General features: G+C 42.6%; 1 long non-coding RNA gene across 1 annotated transcript in view; it reads left to right on the top strand.

The window, feature by feature from the left end:
- The first annotated feature begins 486 nt into the window (after positions 1–486).
- The window catches only part of LOC308485788, a 55,729-nt gene continuing 44,548 nt past the window's right edge, over positions 487–11,667 (top strand). The window contains exon 1 of the long non-coding RNA XR_013990779.1: positions 487–566. This is a non-coding gene — a long non-coding RNA (uncharacterized lncRNA). The remainder of the gene's footprint in view (positions 567–11,667) is intronic.

Here is an 11,667-nt window from a genome sequence, read left to right as displayed (position 1 = left end):
ATTTAAGCAGGGTTGTGATCTGGAGGTTAGTCAGTATCAAAGCTCTAATGACACCCCCCTGCCCCCTCACTAATTGAGCTCATATATTTGAGGCACACTTAAAAATCCCTTTGCATCTATTGAGGCCAAAGTGATAGGTCAGCTGCTGCCAAGAAGTCATACTCATAGCTCATTGTGAAAACACTGTATGCTGGTGGCAATGTTTCCTTTTGCAATTTATGGGAAGGAAGAAGAAGAAGAATTAGCAACCAAACCAAACGTCTGCCAAGATCCCTCTTTCAGTACTGTGAAAGCTTAAATTGGCAAATGTTTTGTTGAAATGAAAAAGAAGGCAAATATAAGAATATGGAGAGGGTATGTGAATTGAAGGAAAGCTATGAATTATCTGCTATCTGCATAGAATCCAAGAACATGATAGAAAGGGTAGATTTAGAAAACTGTCCCTTCTATTACAGTTCTCTAAAAAATACAGCAGAAGGGATGGAGAGGCGAAATGGGAGAGAGACATGAGCCAATGTCAAATCCATGCTGTTGTGTTTCAGGCAGTGTCTGTCAACATTGGAGCAGTAAGTAAAAATACATGGATCTAATTATCTTTTTTTGTCCCATCTACACTCTTGGTCTGGTACATTGAGATAACTGCTATATCTCTGAGAGGTCTTCAGTCTCAAGCTAGGACCAGGCCACTAACAGTGTGAGTTATGCATCTTAGTAATTTCAGTGTTATTTCATATTCCATCAGCACAGAAGAAAGATGCTCTGAATTCCAAAAGGGATTAATTTCCGCCCTCCCTAATCCCCCCATCCTTCCCAACAGAATTATCCCTACATCTATGGATTGAGAGTGGAATAGTTCATCTCTTCCTTTATGATCCAAATGCTCCTGAGCTAAGATGAAACTGGGGGAGGTCAACATTAACCCATACCCCCTCCCTCAAGAAGCAGAACATGTTTTACATGCTTATACTCCAAACAAAAATAAGAGAATTATAGCCCAATTCCCCACTTTTTTGATTATAGAGCTCAGAGCTCTTTGTCAAACTTACAGTTGTCAAACTATCAGTGGGACATCAGGCAGGGAAGAAGGGACTAAGCCATCTGTGTGTTGTTTTTGCTGCTGTTGCTTTCTTTTACGCAGGTGTCTTTTTTTGTCTTGTTTTTCTTCCTTTTCTTTCATTTGCTGCCAGTCTCCTTATTTGAGTTCTGTGTCTTCCTCTCTGTGGCCTACTTCTCTCCGTTGTTTATCTTCATTTGGTTGCAGTCCCAGTTGATTTAATAATTTTTAGCTTCCAGTTGTGTGGAAGTTGTTTGAATGAGTAACACATCAGCACCTTATGCCTGCTTCATGCAGTACAATGGTGTAAATTTTAAACCCACACCTGTGTTGCAGCATTACTGCACAAAGATCCTGGCAGAAATTTATTGTTGAATTTTCTGTTATAACTTCCAGTGTCCCGAACTATTGAAATAAGTCATTTTTAAGTTTGAAGAAGGTAAAGTGAATAATAATGTCTCTCGGGGGCTCGCCATTGTTTTGGATGGAGTGTATGCTCTTGACATGGCCTGCTTGTATACTGTAATGGCAGCAAAAAGTACCGTATTTGCTTTATCCGAGACAAAAAACTCACATAGGTCATACCCTCCAATATCTTGCTGACCAAAATCAGGATGCTCATTCTTTGGGCCTGAGCTCTTGCGGGAGCCAACTGATTTGCGTGAAAGCGTGAGACCAAAAATGAGCATCTTTTGGTCCAGTGCTCTGGCATGGGCCAGCTGATTTGCACCAAAGCACCAGACCAAAAAGCAGGACATTTTGGGATCCCATCAGAAGCCGGGATGCCTTCTTTAATTCTGGGATGTCCCACTTAAATCGGGACGGTTGGGCAGTATGATAGGTTGGTGTCTCCAAAGTTCTGTTCATTAACAAATAAGCTTTTGCTTCCATGGAGATTTAGTTATATTTAATGCAAAATGTTGCCCATTTTAAACCCAAGCTATGTTTGTCTCATCATTTATGTGCCACCAGTAGCAAATTAATTGGAGATGGGATAAAGTGTTTAAATAATATTAAGAGATATAACCTTATTTTACATTATTTCATACACCTTCCAGTGCCTTTTCCTGTTTTGGTTTCTGTCTTCCCATGTAACCCTTGAAAATTTAAAATTACATACCTAGAACATCATTTTCTCCTGTTGCTAGATAGTCTACTTCACTAAGCATCCTTTAACCTGCCAGTTGTTTTATTTTCTTTATTTTTATGGCAGGGCATATGAGCTTAATTGATCATGCCTATACTGCTTTTTGAAAGTTGTATAGGCATTCTCCCACTTAGGTGGGAGTTACATCCCCCTCCCCCCACATAAGTGAAATCATGTAAGTGGGGAGAGAGACTCACCCTGGAAATCGCTTGGGCTGTCCTGTCCTGCTTGTCCTGTCCTGAGCCTGCCTGCCTGCCTGCCTGCCTGTGGAGAACCAGTGTGTGCGATGGCAGCTGGCTATGGAGGGAGAGGGCTGAGAATGGCACCCAGCAGAACTGGTGCCAGGATGTGGACATGGATGTGCGGCAGAGAGAAGGCACATCCCACTCTGTGCCATTGGTCGATCAAAGGCTGCCTTCCCTTGCTTGGGTAGCAGCCCTAGGCAACTTCTGGATAGCAGCACTGAGTGAGGAAAGGCCAATGTATTTATTTATTTCACAGTGTCCCGCATGAATGCAGTTGCACACAAATGGGATGTGCATAAGCATGTGGGTGAGTGTGCCTGTACTCATTTTCTAGAGCAGGGCTAGGGGGAACTTGTGACTTGACAAATTGCACCTGTCTCCTTGGAAAACTGGGGTCTAGCTAGTATTTATCTGAAATATACTCGGAGTCAAGAGTGGATTTCATGCTCTTTATTCAGCTCATAGTGGCGAGGAGGAATGGAAGTTCCCCCACAATATCTGCTGTATATACATTATTTACACAATGGGCTGCACGTGATTGGCTAATTCCGGGATTCTCCTGTAGGCCAATCAGGTTGTGGATTCACTTCTACCTGGACCTGGATTGGGTGGCTCCTGTGGACCAATCATACTGCTGCATTGTTCTAGGACCACTCAGACTGCTGCATTTTGGATCCTATTGTTCTAGGACCAATCAGACTGCTGCATTTTGGATCCTATTCAACTCAGTACATAACATTATCCATGAAAGTTAGTGCTGTGCCAGAACCTCTCCGGTTTTTCAAAAAAAATTCTTCTCCTGAAAGGAGCTTCTATTTTTCTGCTTCTTTCTCTGGGCACTTTAGAATTTCCTTATAATGTAGGTGACTGTTGGGTTGAGCTTACCTTCCCATTGTGAATGACTGTGGGTGGTATGTGCGTTTTTCTCTTCATTAAACTTTTATTCAATGCTCTGCATGCTCCACTCCTGTGTGTGCTTCCTGATGTGAATAAGACTCCTAGGAGAAGTTACCTCATGATGTGTTCCCCTGAGCTTTAATTATAAAGAATGTGAAGCTACAGAAGCTAGCTGAGATGACCTGAGATGATGCAGATGCAGATTTTGTTTTTAAGAGAACTTCTCAATTCTATGTTAAAACCACCCACACCCCCATATTTCTTTAAAAGTAAAAAGAATTCAGATTATATATTTGTCCGGTGTACAGCAAATAGGCTCCCCATATCTTTGTCCTTACAGGAAAGCCCATCCAAGGGTGTTTTTTTTTACCAAACACAGGCACTCAAGAAGGCTGTGTAATTGCAGGCCACTGAAAAGATGATTTGTAGAATGAGTGACAGGACATTGACAAGCACCTCTTGGCCACCTTGAAAGCAGGGTAATGTGGGAGAAAATTCCCTTGGGCTCAAACCAGATTCCCATTTAGTCAGACTTTTATGCAGTAATGCATTACAGGGTAGAGTCAAAAAAAGTCTGTGAGAGCATATCCATTACGATACATGCTATATAGGGGGAAATGTGTTATTTAGGCTGTTTCATCTTTTCCCCACCCACCTTCTGTCACCCCATCATCCCTCAGCCATCTACAGTCCTTGAAAACACTTATTCAAACCAGGGTTTTTGCTTTATGTGCAGAGCCTTCCTTGCATCTTCTCTGTTAGTTGCTTTTCACTATAACAGTCAACATGAGGCACCTCCTAAACTGGTTGTTGGCAGTTTTGCGGTCAGGATGTACCATTGCATGCGTGAAGCTGGCCTCACTGATAATGGACTTTGCAGAATTTCTGCCTCAGTAATCACAACTGAAACCTGCACCCCCACAGATGAGAATTTCTGCACTATGCTCTCTTCCCTTTCATAATTTTTGGATCTAGTTTCTATCCTTGTAAATTGATAAAGAATGGCGAAAAAGCAGGATAATTTCAAGCACAGTGCTAAGGAAAATACAGAATGTCATCCCCGAATGTGCACACTATTTTTAATTCTGACAGCGTATTTTACATCTTCCTTGGCCACCTTAAAAACAGGTGTACGCTAAGTGCCTTTTAACAGTTGCATCTTTATTGTTGCTGTTTTCCAGGTGAACTCTGAGGGTTTTATAGCGGGGGAAGGAAAGCTAAAATGGAATGTAAGTTAGAAAAAACAGGCCTCGAAGGGCACATCTTTAGAAGAAATGTGAAACCTTTTTGTTTCTCTTGTTGAGTGGCACAGCTGGTGTGCTCTAAAAGGCTGAAAAGTTTTATTGTGGAAATCTTGCGTCTCCGCTCCTCCACATGCAGCTGCTGGGTGACCTTGGGCCAGTCACACTTCTCTGAAGTCTCTCAGCCCCACTCACCTCACAGAGTGTTTGTTGTGGGGGAGGAAGGGAAAGGAGATTGTTAGCCGCTTTGACTCCTTAAAGGGAGTGAAAGGCGGGATATCAAATCCAAACTCCTCTTCTTCTTCAAGCATCTCCAGGATAAGCAAACACTTCCAAAATAAACATCTACAGGGTAGTTGAAAGAAAGAGCTGGGTGGGAATTATTAGGGAACAAGGGAATAGTTGTGCCTTTTGTTCATTCCACTCTTTAACTTTTGTTTCTTTTTTACAATTAGGATGCATGAAACAATTGTCAATCCTCAGATGGCCTACTACTTTCAGTTGGCCTACTCTGAGTACAGCTTAGCGTGAACCAATGACTTTTGTGGTATGGCTGTAGCTGCTCATTGATATGTATTTGCCAGGGAATAATTACAATTCAGTTGGACGTAGGAGCACATAGAGCATGTTTGAATCTCACATATATAAAGACTTGGCCAGTATCAATAGGAGAGCACTACTGACACTCCTTCCACTGCTGATGTGCACAGCAGGCTCCCCCATTGAAGACATTCCCTCTACATGTGGATGGCTTCACTCTCTGCTCCACACGCTTAGAATTGTGGGAGGAAAATGAGTGAAATGGGCTGCCATCATGGCTGGGTCATGCATGGTCCTGGCTTGTGTTTTCTACACACACACACACACACACTGAAAGAAATTAATGTTCACATCCCTTCTCATCTGTCCAGGAAATTTAGTTTGAACCAGATCCTATCATTGAGCTGTTTGCTTATGCATGAAGTACATGGACCTGTTTGCATACAGATATGCAGACATACGTTCCAGACAAATAAAAAGGAGGTGGTTTGATTTTAACTGAACTAAACCTTGATTGAAGCTGATTTTTGCATATCATGGTTCTTACGACTGAAAAAGATCACAGGAAACAATGAAGAGGCAGTTAAAAATGGGGTGGAACCTCTTGGCCTAGCAATAATTTTTCATGAGACACATGTATAATTAGCTAGCAAAAATAATAATATTAAAATCCCTATATTTGAACTAATGTCTGTTTTTAATTCATCCCCCCCCCCCCGGGAGGTGCTCCTAGGAAAGAAATTGCTTGAATTTATGACAGTTCTAATCAAGCGTTGCATGACAATAGTGGGCATTAATTAGACTGGGCGGAAGTCTTATAAAATAGTAATTTTCCTGAGTTATTTGGAGCATCATTATTTGAAGGTTATGAACAGACATTGTTTTATAATAAGATTAGTGCTGCTGAACATAGAAAACAGCTATAGAATCCCCTCCCCCCAAAAATCTATATTCAACCACATAGTCTGAATTAGCATTTTGTTCATTTTCTGCATGGATTAGCGATGCTAATTTACCAGATATGAAGGGGATAGGAAAAGAATTGTAAGTAGCTTTTGGTACGTGTGCTAATTTGGGCTACTTTCTAGGAACTGGAGCACCTCCATAGTAGTGCTGTTGCAGGACACAAGCCTTATCAGGATCATGCATACAGCCAGAGCTCTCCATAACGTTATACAAAGTGAGGCCACAACCTCAGGGAGCTGATACTGAACTTATTATTGTTGTGGGGCTTTTTAATTCCCAGGGAATGATGGGGCATGGGGTGGAGCGGTGTTTATTATTTTCTGCCTCAACAGAAAATAACTCAACAGCCTTGGACATTATCTACTTTGGCTTATGATGGTGGGTGCCATTTGCTTCTCTGGCTCAGGAAGAAGACTGCTTTGGTCTGCCACTTCACACAGGGGTTCTTACGTAGGATCTGTTCAAGTGTGATCCAGGCTTCTGATAAAAAGGCATACCATTCCCAGATATACCCTCTGCCCTGTGGGACATCTTTGGGGGAAGAAAAGACTAAGGAGTAAATCCGACGCAAATCCAGAGTGGAGTCCCTAAGACAGTTGGATGATATATTGTACGCCACCTTCCGGCAACTCATGCAAGCTATCTGAAGTCAAATGTATTGCTCTGCTTTCCTTTGGACCACAACAGCGAGGCTGAGAGGAGGGGAGGTCTTGTCATCTGGGCAGCCCAGGACCTCCATGCACACAAATTCCACTGGTTTATGTGGAAATTGTTCCGTTTGGTTGTGCACCTTTTTATTTATTTTATTGTTTTATTTATTGTTTATGACTACTTCTGTTATGTTTGTAATTATGTACTGTATTTTTCTGTGTATTGGACGCTCCCATGTATAGGACGCCCCCTATTTTGGGGGACTTCAAATTAAGAAAATGGGGGGAAATCGTCAATATATGGAAACATCACAGCTGCAGACAGCCAGATTGTTGACATCACATGATGCGCCTATCTGTGAGAAAGAAGAATTTCCCCGGACGTTCACAGGCTGGATAAGTCTTTGTGAAGAGTGTAACTTGAAACCTTCTGACTGCGCATGCTCAGGAAGTTTGTCAGACGTGCTAGAAGAACTGAACTGAAAGGACGTGTTTTTCTCTAGTGCTGTAATGTCAAAAATAAACATCATGTAAATAGGTTTCTGACTTATTTTCTTTCCCCTGCGGAAGCAGGAGGGAGGGGTTGTGCATTTTACCCACACTTGGGAAAATGTCGCCTATCAATATCTCCCTGGTCTGTCCGGGAAGCCAGCCAGAGGAGGTTACCGGTATGCAAGCTCCGAGGACAGTGAGAGGGGCTAGCCTCTATGGAGGGGGCTTGCAAACCGACAAGTGGTAGCAGAGCCCGATGGTTGCAACAACAAGACGGCTGAGCACCAGGTGGGAGACTTTTTTTGCTGATAAGCAGCGATCCATGAACCTCTGCAATGCTGATTTATGGCTGGATGGTGAACGCGAATTGAAAAATCTGAGAACTGTGAGAGGGGCCAGCCTCTGCGGAGGGGGCTTGCTAACCGACAGAAATTGCCCTGACGTTGAAATGTTTTTTTTTGGGGGGGGGGAGGATTGCCCAGAGGCTAACAGCCCCGCATGTCTATCAGGCTGCCTATCAGCTATTCCCTCGCCGGCAATCGCTGAGCTTTGGGGGGGGGGGCAGAGTTGAGCTTTTTTGGGGGGGAAGAGTGGTGAAGCTTTTTTTCCAATTACTTTTAGCACTTTTCACCTTTCCCACGGAGCCTCCGTACAGTATTCTGCTTGTCTCCTCCCACTCCCCCCCCCTACAGCATGGAGGGAGGCTGTAGGCAGTCCGTTTTTGCCGTGCAGTGTCTTCGCGCAGCTTCATTTGTGCACGGGCGGTGCAACATTACACAGGAGGAGTGTGGCGATTGAAGTAACATCTCTTAATATTGGGAATTTTATTTCCAGGCGATCATCATTTGAGCCTGTTCTGGCATTCATATCTCCCATTAGGTAAAATAGCGATCCGGGGTACTTAATTTGTAGGGAATAAAGGAAATGATGGAATTAAGCCATGTGCTCTCGATCTGTGTTTGCACTGTATATGGTGGGATATAAGCTGAAACAAGAATGATACTCTTGGATTCCAGATGCAAAGTGATCCCCAGTGCCAGCTGATTGAAAGCTGAGCATTCAGTAACCTCTGACGCTAATTGAGTGGAAACCAGAGTTACTAGCCCCCCCCCCTCGGTTATCCCCTTCCGAGCGGTTTAGAGGCTTTGATTTCATAGGCGTGGTAACCGTTGAGAACGATGTTGTCAGTTGCCCAGGTTTCCTGCATCATTATTATTATTGCAAAACATGTTATATATTCACGAAATGGCTCGTCCCCTAGTTTGTTGGCCCAACCCGAGATAATGTTAAGGCCACGAGATAATGTTAAGGCTGCGCGTTCCATAATTGGCTTGGCTTCATTGTGGTGGGAGAATTGTTATCAGCTCTCACACTGGTTTGGTAGTGATGCAACCGTTCTTAGGATATGCATGGTGTTGTTGTTCTCGGGGTTGAGTTGCAGCATTTTCCTGATTTCCCGGCATCGATGGTGTTATCTGAATTCCTGGGACCATCGGGGGGTCTTCGTTGAAGATAATTAAATCAGTCTCTGGCTTTCTGTGTGTCACATTTCCCTTGGGAGGAGCGTCACTTGGCATTGGCTGATCAGATTCCAGCCGGGGTAAAGAGTGGTGAAATTCAGGATCTGCCAAAGGTGTAATGGAGTGTCCTATCTTTGAATCATCTAGATTGGGCTGGCATTCTTTGTGTGTTTGGCCTTTTTGCTTTGAAGTTTTCCTCTTCAAGGGAGTGTTATAGCTGGGTTCACTGCATGTATCCATCTTTGACGGCCCTTCCGAATGAATCATGGCCCTATGGCAAAAGCCGTTTGGCAGAGAGGGCGTTGATTGCTTGGGGCTGGTCCGGCTATACGACAAGTTTGGCAGTAGTTGGTTTTGTTCTGTGTCTTTAAAAACACACCTCAACTCAATATTATAGTCCTGTAAGACGGCCCTATATTTCAGGAGCTTTTTAGGGGTAGCCGAGTCGGAAAATGTCAGCATGAGTCTAGTGTGCTGAGGGTCTGTGCAAAGCAAGTTTATCGCGATTAGAGTGTTGCAATGGATATTTAGTAAAAGCTTATTGGTCTCTGGACCGTAATAAAGATTGATTGATTGATTGATTGATTGATTGAAGTAATATCCCCCTCTGTGCCTTTAACATCAGTGAAACATCGCGCCTTGTGCTCCTCCTGTGTAATGTTGCACTTCCCGCACACAAATGGAGCTGCGCGAAGATGCTGCGCAGAAAAAACAGATTGCACGCAGCCTCCCCCATGCTGCCTCTGCCTGTAGGGCGGGCAGAGTGGGAGGTGGCAAGCAGACTGAGAATGCCCTGCGGGAAAGGCGCCGCCTCTCCAGTTGGCTGCAGCAATCGAAGATCTCTCTCCCCTCCGTGCCTTTCTTGCGTGGCCTTGTTAGTCTGTAAGCCACAATCAGGTGGCATCTAAATGGTGTTAAATAAATAAATTAATTCAGAGAAATAGTGCTTGTGAGGATTTGGCCTTAGATTACATTCATAAAAAAAACAGCTAGATTATTCATAAGTGACATTTCTGTCCCACTGGTATATCTTTTGCACAAGAAAAATAAACCTGGGTTCCTTCCCCCTTGCAAATCACTGCATTCATTTCATCAATGGATCAATACTCTCCATCCATATCTCAAAGTCTGTATGCATGCAGATTCAACACCAGCTTTTCAAGATACAGTTGCATTGTATTAAAATTGTACCTAAATTATATGGAGATTGGCAGTTTATGAAAGTACATTCCACTCGGCAGATGCCAACACAGTTCTCAGATCAAAAAACTGTGAAATAAATGATTTATAAATGATTTAAACTGTGACAAAGACATGTTTTGGCTGGCTCTCTAAAAGCAGTCCTTCACCCACATTCATGGGACTGAACCTCACTGATCACAACAGAGCTTACTCCTTAATAGGAGTTGTTATTTGCTCCATGGATCAATCATGTGATATATGTCATCATTCAAGTTTGTGACAAGGTAAAAATATATATGTTCTTGTTCCTGTAATCCAGCATTTCCAACAACACAAAATTTCAGCAAGAGATTTCAAACTTTTTGCACTAGGAAAGAGTGTTACAGCTCGTTGAATTTGGACAACAGATTGCTAAGAATTGAGTCTTTCAGGAATTTCACACCCTTTGGACCCAGTGTGAGGCTCAGTTTTCATTTTTGTATATAGTAAACAGCCCTTACTCACAAGCAATAAAGTTTTGAACAATGTAAAAGAAAAAAGGGGGGGAGAGATTTAAACAACCTCCGAGTTTAGTTTCAGGCACAATTAAGGTATTCGAGTGACAGCACAGTATGAGCACTTTAGCAAAACTGAAAGCACTTTAAGAAGCATGGAGATGAGTAAGTTCCATCCATGATCAATTTATACTGCTCCACATAATAAATACATTGTGCTGTGTGAGTATAAATTAGCACGTTTTTAAGCACAATACTAAAGCTTTAACTCTTATTTTTCCTGTATCCAAGAGCACTTGAGTTTTTAATTTCACTTTGCAATAGCTATGGTATAAGTGCATTACTTGGGCCTCATTCTCAGAGAATGTAAATCCTACAGTTTCATTGACATACATGGTTCGTGAAAATGACCCTTAATTGTTTTCTCTGAAACACAGTACATGCGGTGGTGTATGACTCAGTCCATTAACCCTTCAGTGAAACTTTTCTTTTGATTAAGAGCTTCTTTTTGTCTCCTTGGTTGTGAAGAGGGAGAGTCAGCATACTAAAATCCATGCTTTATTTGCAGCTTTTCATGTACTCACAATGGCAAACTGTCCTCAATAAAACTCTAGAGTGCCTCTGAATTATTTACCAAATAGTGTTCCAGTTATGATGGCTAACCATATATCATTTCCCACTGCTCTAAGGCTAAACAAATTTTATGACAGCACAAGATAATCACTTCTTAAAACCTTAGAAGTAAACTTCATTTTTTAAATAAAGTGTTTTGATCAGCCAGCTACACAAATCTTCTCTACCCTAAATACAGATGTGTACAGCTTTACAATCCTTGCTTGCTTTACTGGCACACAGGGATTATAGGGTTATTAGGTTCCTGTAGGGCTTTCTCTCATTCTCTTAACCATTTCTCTCTAACAATGTCTCTAGTGAGAGATTGATGCACATTCTTTATACAGGGGCTATTCTTTATAAGGCCTTTCTCATATTCCAGAGCATCACCGACAGAACATAGAAGAATTCTTTGCTTCAGAACACTACACTGAGTTGGGATGTAGAGGCTGAAGAGCAGGCTATTGAGTTTTAGCTGTAGCAGCAGCAGCCAAGTTGGTTTGTGCTAGCCTAGTAATCACTGCTCTGTCTTCTCACCCTGCTTCTGCCATATCCTGGACATATGGAAGACAGAATAAACAGGAGAAACTGCAGTAGTAATAGTTGGAGAGAGAGAGAGAGAGAGAG

Source organism: Podarcis pityusensis, assembly GCF_964106645.2.
Source record: "Podarcis pityusensis genome assembly, chromosome: 9".
NCBI classification, from domain to species: domain Eukaryota; kingdom Metazoa; phylum Chordata; class Lepidosauria; order Squamata; family Lacertidae; genus Podarcis; species Podarcis pityusensis.
This window is presented reverse-complemented; position numbering and strand designations above follow the sequence as displayed.